The following is an 8,681-nucleotide window of genomic DNA, read 5'->3' as shown; positions in this document are numbered from 1 at the left end:
TGGTTACCAGGAACTTTTCTGAGAGCAAAACAGATATTCTTGCTTAACGTTGTCACTTTTACTAGAAAAAATGGGGGGCAGAAGAAGGAAAACTTGGTGCTTGCCTGTTCTTCAACCCCCTTTTAATTATCCATCATTACACTGAAAGGGGCAGGCCTTGGAAAGTCTCAGGAAGGACATGGCAATGGCAATGGACCATCTGCGCAACTGACTAAGCTTCACTCCAGACATCTTGAAGCTTCTCCTCCTCATTCTTCCCCCCCCCAAGGCATTCTAGACAAAAGTAGCCTTCCTCTTTCCCTTGTATCTCTTCAATAAAAAGGGCAATCTTTAAAAATGAAAGCTGGGAATTCTTAGGATTGGGGGAACAGATGGTTGTAACTAGGGGTCATTTCCAGCTGGAATTAGCCGGGATGGCATTCCGGCAGTAAAAAGCCCAGGAGCGGGCACATGCGGTGGCAAACCCCGCACCCAGCAGCCCTCAGTCAGGCCAGGAGGAGTGGGAAGCAGCAAACACATGCTGCCTCCCTCTGCTTGCTGCCCCAGCCAAAAGGTATGGTAAGTTGGTGGGGCGGGGGCTTGTTTCAGGTAATAATAATAATAATACTTTCAATTTATTGATTGCTTTTCCCACTCATGCGGGCTCAGAGCAATTTACAGTTACTCAGAGAGACAATGGACTAACAATATATTTGTGGGGGATAGGGAAGACAACATACAATATTTAATCACACACACATTGTAGCTGGTCAGAGGATCCATCCGCAGGCTGTATCAGTCATGTCCCAATGGCATACATTCTGTTGGATGGCTGATGACGTCAGGGCTCTTGATGTCGCACTGCCACCACCTGGCTGATTCGCTCCACTGCTGGGAATGCCAAAACAAATTTTCCCCACTTTTGATCTTGCCGTGCCGCAGATGTCAGTCTTGGCAGCTAACACCTCCCAAGGGGAGTGGTGTGCCCACCCCCTTACGGGTGGTCCCCAATTTATCTACTTGCCGAAGCTTTCGAATCGCTGGGTAGATGATGAGCTAGGGACAAGGCTTGGTTGCTCACACCAGCATGGGGCTAGAACTGCCAAAGCTTGGCAGTTCAGATGTTATAGTTATGCAGGGGATTTACCCACTGTGCCACCACTCCCCTCAGGTAGGGTGGGTGGGAGCCTGGAGAGAGCCCCCCTGGCCTGCCTGGGAACCTGCAGCTTTGAGGATGAATGTTAGCTGCACAATGTGTCTTTTGTAGGACCGGCATTTATTTATTTATCATTCGATTTATATACCGCCCTAACCCCCCCCCATGGGGGTCTCTGGGCGGTTTACAATTTGTAGTGCTAGTCACTTTTGTAATTCCCTAACTATGGGCACATTTTTCAGGGGTTGGGTCAGCCTACCTAGCACCCCGGTGGTGGCGGCTCTCCCTTCTGGCCTCCACTACTCCTTCTCTTCTCCGCATTACCATTTCTGTAATCTTGGGCTTGTGGTTCTGCCCAACAACATCTCACCTCCCCACACACTTTTTTTTGGAGTGTGGAGGGGCATGGCTCAGCATCCAGCCTGAAGCTTGCTGGCTACTTGGTGGTGGACATACACTCTGGGGTTTTTCCCCCCCTACTGGACCACCATGGCTACCTGCAAGTTTAGTTTACCATTTCTCTCTCTCTTATCTCTCCCTCATGCATGCACTGCAATTTTTTCCATTTCCTTTTATCCAAAAAAAACAACAACACAAAACCCCTCTGATACATCAATCTTGAACAGTGAAGAGTTGTTGTTAATCGCTCAGTACTCAATAGACAAAAGGAGTTTAGAAGCTTGCAACTGCTAGGCTGCAATCACACACACTGAATAATCTGCTTTTGATTCACTTCCCAGCTGGATTGTGCCAGTTAATAGTAAAATCCAGTTGGAAAGTATATTGAAAGTTGCCCTGACCTGGATAGCACAGGTAAGCTCGATCTCATCAGATCTCAGAAGCTAAGCAGGATCGACTCCGGCAAGTACTTGGATGGGAGACCTCCTTGGAATACCAGAGGCAGGAGGTGGGGGCAGGATTTTATTCAGCCACCTCTCTGAATATCCTCCAGGCCCCCAGTAGGGGTCAGTCAACAGAGGTCACCATGACTTCCAGGTACACACACACACACACACAAATACCCCCAATGTGAAGAAAGTGGATTGAAAGTGGATTATTCAGTGTGTATGATCGCAACCAATGTTCCCTCTAAGCTGAGTTAGTGTGAGCTAGCTCAGAGTTCTTTAGCATCCAGCTCACACATTTTTGCCTTCGCTCAGGACGGATGGCTCCAGAGCTACTCATTTAGGCAGCAGCCAAATCACTCGCTCACAGCTTTAATGCCAGTAGCTCACAGAGTAGAATTCTTCCTCACAAGACTCCACAGCTTAGAGGGAGCATTGATCGCAACCCTAGAATTCTTTTTGGATCCCTGCCAGAAAGTAAAAAGGTAACTAAGTCATAGGAATATATGTTGAAATGAACTTGGAAACATAGTAAAATATAATACCTCCTCACTGAGATTAGCATACAAAGGACACTCCAGAAGGATATGTGCTATCGTGTCGATCTTACCTAAGGGACAAGAGCAGGTTCGTTCTGAATAAGGTGAACACTTGAACCTAACCCCATAGCTGCTGAGGAGTGAGCATTCAGTCTGGCCAGAATGAACGCCCTTAACAGGCTTTGGGAAGACAATAGGTAGAGGAGGGAAGAGATTTTGGAAGTGGAATACCAATATATATATATTGGTATTCATCATTGGTACATCATTGGTAAGAACAGCTTTTCAAATTATTTTACATGATTGCTCACCAAAGCAAATGCCTAAGAACCCAGGGCCTGGATAGCGTCCAGGTTAACATCAAGAGGCAACAGTTTCTCAAAGACAGTCATAAACCACATTGACCTCTGTCTTCTTTCAGGAGTTCCAGGTAGCCCTTACTGCTCAAGTAAGACTTGATTAACAGTCTGAATGCTTGTGACCAAGCCCTTGCCTCAAGGGAAGGTTGGCTGGTCTCCCCCCCCCAATTATTTATTTAAATTTTACTTTTCTCCCCATTTGGGGACTCAAAGCTGCTTAGAATATCATTCTCCCCTCCTCCATTCCCTCACAACAATCCTGTGAAGTAGGCCGTGGTTAAAGTTTGTGAAGGTCACCTAGCAAGTATCTATGGAAGTGGGGATTCCAACCTAGGTCCCACACGATCCTAGTCCAACACTCTATCCCAGTGATGGCGAACCTTTTAGAGACCGAGTGCCCAAACTGCGACCCAAAACGCACTTATTTATTGCAAAGTGCCAGCACGGCAATTTAACCTGAATACTGAGGTTTTACTTTAGAAAAAACAACTCATACATTAACTTAAGATGATCCAAACATAGTAAGGAAAGCAATCCCAAATGCTTTCATTTACTTAAAATTATTTGGCAGAGAATTTGACACTTTAATGATGGTCTGGGGCTGGTTGGGGCGCTGGCACGCGTGTCCACAGAGAGGGCTCTGAGTGCCACCTCTGGCACCTGTGCCATAGGTTCACCACCACTGCTCTATCCACTGTGACACACCACCTCTCTTGCACAAAGTTGCCCTCTCCTTCTGGTGCAGAGCTGGTCTATTGTTTCGGTGGATACTTAAATAACCAGAATTCCTTCCTGCTTGTCTAGTTTTTCAGACTGAATAGGACAAAATAAGGGCTTTTATTTTGTTCACCACCTATTCCTTCTCCCCCTGCATGTGTGTGGGTGTTCCTAAAAAAACCCAAACATCTTCCCTTGCTGTGTGCACAAAATAACAACAAAAATGCCACACTAAGACAATAATGTACAAAGTCTGTGCTAGAGAAATCTGAATCCTGGGCTAAAAAAGGTGAGGCAATTTACAGAATTGTTTTCCTCAACAAAAAAAATTCAGCCTCAAATACACAGTTACACAAAACTGATTCTGGTTTGACTTGTGAAAGGAAGGAACAAGAAATACAGAGTTACACAAATACACAGTTACACAAAACTGATTCCAGTTTGACTTGTGAGAGGAAGGAACAAGAAACCATGCCAGATATTAAAAATGAGGAACTAAAATGAAACAAACTGAGCATTATGTCTGTCCGTATTTATTTAAAATATTTACATCCCGCCTTATTTCCTTGGATTCAAGCAGTCCCAGATGAAACAACTCAATTGCAAATCAAGAAGTCATCGTTCCAAACACAATTCCAAATTCCTAGCAGTTCCAACAACACCTGAAACCTACAAATGCTCTGTGAATCTCAGGATGGTGGAGTTCATGATGAGCACCCTGTTGGTGAAAATGTAATATAAATAGATAGGAAATAGGTCAGGGAGACAGAACTGGGCCCTGTTACATGTCTGTTCAGAGGACTATTCTGTAATGATTATAATGGGGAAGGGCCATGGCTCAGTCATAGAGCATCTGCTTGGCATGGAGAAGGTCCCAGGTTCAATCTTTGGTGTCTCCAGTAAGGAATAAGTCACAGGCGATGTGAAAGATTTCAGACTGGGACTCTGGGGAGCTGCTGCCAGTCTGAGTAGGCAATACTGACTGTGATGGACCAAGGGTCTGATCCAGTATAAGTTAGATTCATGTGTTCAGCAATGTTCATGGCCTTAAGGGACGACATGAATGGAATTGCCATGCAGGTGTTCAGGATCTTATTCTTTATATAAAAAGCAGATCAATTTTGCAAAAGTACTTATAAAAACAGCAGCCAACAAATAGTTCACAAAATGGATGTGTGTTTATACACGCTCCATTTTATCCTGTTTAGTTTTTCAATTGCACGGGATGAGAAGTCCAGCAGAGGCTCTAAGCAATGAACACTGGGGTGGGTGCAACCATCCTCCAAGGAAGAGCTACTTAACTTGGCAGAAGACTCATTAGGCTGAAGAAGAGCTCTAAACTTTGCTTGGTGAAGTGGGAGGATATGGGTAGGATCCACCCCATTAAATGCATACACTGAAATCTCATTATAAAATAAACTTTTTATGGTGTAAGTTTTTTAAGGCCCCCACCTGCAACGAAAACTTATGAGAAATTAAACAGACATCCATGTGAAGTTAGGAGCGTTCTCCATCTGAAGCCCCTTCCACACTCCAAATGCTTACAAGGTTTCTCCCCTGAGTGGATTCTTTGATGAGAACTAAGGGTTGTGCACCTATGGAAACACTTCCCACACTCTGAGTGTTTACTCGGTACCCTTTTGTGTGCATGCAATTGTGAGTAATAAGGCTTGTGCTCCACCGATAGCTCTTTCCACACTGAGAACACTTGTATGGTTTCTCCCCGGTGTGGATTCTCTGATGATTAGTAAGCGTGGTACGCTGACTGAAGCTCTTCCCACACTCCAGACACGTGTGGGGTTTCTCCCCTGTGTGAATTCTTTGATGCTTAATAAGGTGCGTGTTCCACAGGAAGCTCTTTCCACACTCCGAGCATTTATATGGTTTCACTCCTGTGTGCAGCCTCTGATGCTCATTAAGGCTTGATTTAGCACAGAAACGCTTGCCACATTCTGAACACTGATAGGGTTTTTCTCCAGTGTGGATTCTTTGATGTGAATTAAGAGTCGTGCTCCGGCTGAAGCTCTTCCCACACTCCAGGCATTTAAAAGGTTTCTCCCCTGTGTGGATTCTTTGATGAGAATTGAGAGTTGTACTCCGGTTGAAGTTCTTTCCGCATTCCAGGCATTTAAATGGTTTCTCTCCTGTGTGGATTATTTGATGTAAAGTAAGGCCTGTACTGTGACTGAAACTCTTCCCACACTCTGAACATTGATACGGTTTCTCTCCTGTGTGGAGTCGCCGGTGAGAAGTGAGGGATGTGCTCACTTTGAAACTCTTACCGCACTCCGAGCACTGATAAGGTTTCTCTCCAGTGTGAACTTTTTGGTGTGAAATAAGATTTCCATGGTGGCTGAAGCTTTTCCCACATTCCAAGCATTTATATGGTTTCACTCCTGTGTGAATTTTTTGGTGTGAACTTAGAGATGCACTCATCTGGAAGCTCTTTCCACATTCATCGCACTTATATGGGCACTCTCCTGTGTGGATTCTCTGATGCGAAAGAAGGTTTCCATTGTCACTAAAGCTCTTTCCACACTCCAAGCACATATAGGGCCTCTCCCCTGTGTGGACGCTTTGATGCCTAATGAGGTGCGTGCTCCATCTGAAGCTCTTCCCACACTCCAAGCATTCATATGGGTTTTCTCCTGTGTGCAGCTTGCGATGGCCATTGAGGCTTGATTTAGCTGCAAAGCATTTGCCACAGAAGGAACACTTGTATGGCTTCACTCCTGTGTGGATTCTTTCATGGCAAGTAAGGTCCGCACTCCGGCTGAAGCTCCTCCCACACTCCAGGCAAGTATAAGGTTTCTCGCCTGTATGGATTCTCTGATGTCTGACCAGGTTGGACGTTTGACGGAAGGTTTCTCCACACTCTGAGCATGCATAGCGCCTCTCCCCAGTATGGATTCTCTGATGTCTCTTAAGGTTGGATTCTTTACTGAAGGTTTTTGCACATGTGGGGCACTTGTTCCTTCTCTTTTCTTTCTGTTCTTGTTGTGATGGGGTCTCGAGGACACTCCCACTCAAAGAGCTGTTGGATTCACAGGCCTGATATTCTGCTCCCAGCATCTTTGATCCTTCTTGGTTCCCAGAATTCTCTTCCACCTCTAGATCACCAGCTCTTTCTGCCAATGCCCCAGGAGCTTCCCCCTCACTATCTCTTTGATGGCCATCAACTCCTGGAATATAGAAAGAGGCAAAAAGTTATTCACTTAATGAAACATATGTTTTCATCAACCATAATTAACAGTGACTTCCATCAGGGAAAAAACCAGATTCGTGGCTGTAAAAAAAAGAAGACTTCATGGGGTCCTCTCCAGATCCGATCTATCATGTACATTTTTATCCTTGTCTTTCCTCCAAGCAATTCAGGGCAACATACGGTACATGGTTATCCCTTTTTATCCTCACAGCTATCCTGCGAGGTAGGTGATGGTGATTTGCTTGAGGTCAGCTAGCTAAGTTCATGGCTCAGTGGACGTTTGTGCCTGGAACCTGGGAGGGGCCATGGCTCAGTGGAAGAGCCGCTACTTTGCGTGCAGAAGGCTCCAGGTTCAGTCCATGGCCTCTCTAGTTAAAAAATGATCAGGCAGGAGGGTGATGTGAAAGACCTCAGCCTGAGACTCTGGAGAGAGATGCTGCCTGTCAATACTGAAATGGATGGACCAAGGGTCTGATTCAGTACGAGGCAGCTTCATGCGTGTTTATTTGTGACCTAGCCATGTAGAGCTCCCAGCTCCGTGTTTGACACTGTAACTACTACACCACACGTTATGTATGAAACATTTTTTTCATGAAAAAGAATACTGTGTTTCTTTTACAAAAGCGAATAGGGAGAAAGAAGGACAAGCCAGAGATGGGACAGCGAAGGGGACCGTGCTGCAGGGAGTGGGGCAGGGGGGATATTCTGCCCCCTACTTCTTGTTGCTTTTCAGTTCTCAAGGGAAACCCCCCCTGAGAATACCATGCTTCTTCTTGCGCATCTTGTAAGCCGAAGCTTAAGCTGAGGACGGTGTGACACGCCTTTTCTTTAAACCGAGGGGACCTGCACTGCCTCTCTGATGCATTTGTGGAACCTGGTTGGTTCTGAGATATAAACCTTCCTGTCAGTTACAAGATGTTCTTAGGGAGGTAAAGTAAAGGTAAAGGTTCCCTTGCTTGAAAGCCAGTCGAATCCGACTCTAGGGTTGCGGTGCTCATCTCTGTTTCAAAGCCGAAGAGCCAGCGCTGTCCGAAGACATTTCCGTGGTCATGTGGCCGGCATGACTAAACACCAAGGCGCACGGAACGCTGTTGCCTTCCCACCAAAGTGGTACCTATTTATCTACTTGCAATGTCTTGCTTTCGAACTGATAGGTTGGGACTAGAGACGGGAGCTCACTTCGTCATGCGGCACACTCGGGTCTTGAACTGCTGAACTACCGACCTTCCACAGCCTACAGTTCAGCATCTTAACCACCTGAGCCACCACAGCCCCTGCCGGCCACATGACCACGGAAACGTCTTCGGACAGCGCTGGCTGTTCGGCTTTGAAACGGAGATGAGCACCGCAACCCTAGAGTCGGATTCGACTGGCTTTCGAGCAAGGGAACCTTTACCTTAATTTATCACACATACAAACGCTCTCTTAGCATCATAATTAGACTGAAGTCCAGTAGCCCCTTAGAGACCAACAATATTTTCTGGGTATAAGATTTCAAAGAGTCCTAAAAAATATTTTTGGTCTCTAAGGGGCTAGTGGACTCCAATCTAACTTTTCTACTGCAGACCAACACGACTACACTCTGAAATTAGCATCATAATTTTTTCTGGACTTTAAAAAAAGTTCATTTATGCTCCTCCTTTCTCCCCGTAGATCACTGCGCTCGAAATAGTTAATTATAGCTTGAATACCGAACGTACATTTCTGTCCAAAGGGTTGTAGCAATACTGGAAGAAGCAACAGCTACAACAATCATCAGAAGAACATAAAGAGAAGCAGTGTTGGATGAGGCAAATATCCCATCCAGTCCAACACTCTGTGTCACACGGTGGCCAAAACCCAGTAGGCCCACCGGCGGGGGGGGGGAGTACACCCAGAACG

At 45.8% G+C, this 8,681-nt stretch overlaps 1 pseudogene; it reads right to left on the bottom strand.

The window, feature by feature from the left end:
- Positions 1 to 4,115: 4,115 nt before the first annotated feature.
- LOC107124041 overlaps positions 4,116 to 8,681 on the bottom strand; it is a 6,974-nt pseudogene continuing 2,408 nt past the window's right edge.

The sequence above is a fragment of the Gekko japonicus genome, unplaced genomic scaffold (assembly GCF_001447785.1).
Source record: "Gekko japonicus isolate JY-2015 unplaced genomic scaffold, Gekko_japonicus_V1.1 scaffold2637, whole genome shotgun sequence".
NCBI lineage: Eukaryota > Metazoa > Chordata > Lepidosauria > Squamata > Gekkonidae > Gekko > Gekko japonicus.
The sequence above is the reverse complement of the archived record's forward strand: the minus strand, read 5'-3'. Positions and strand labels throughout refer to the sequence as shown.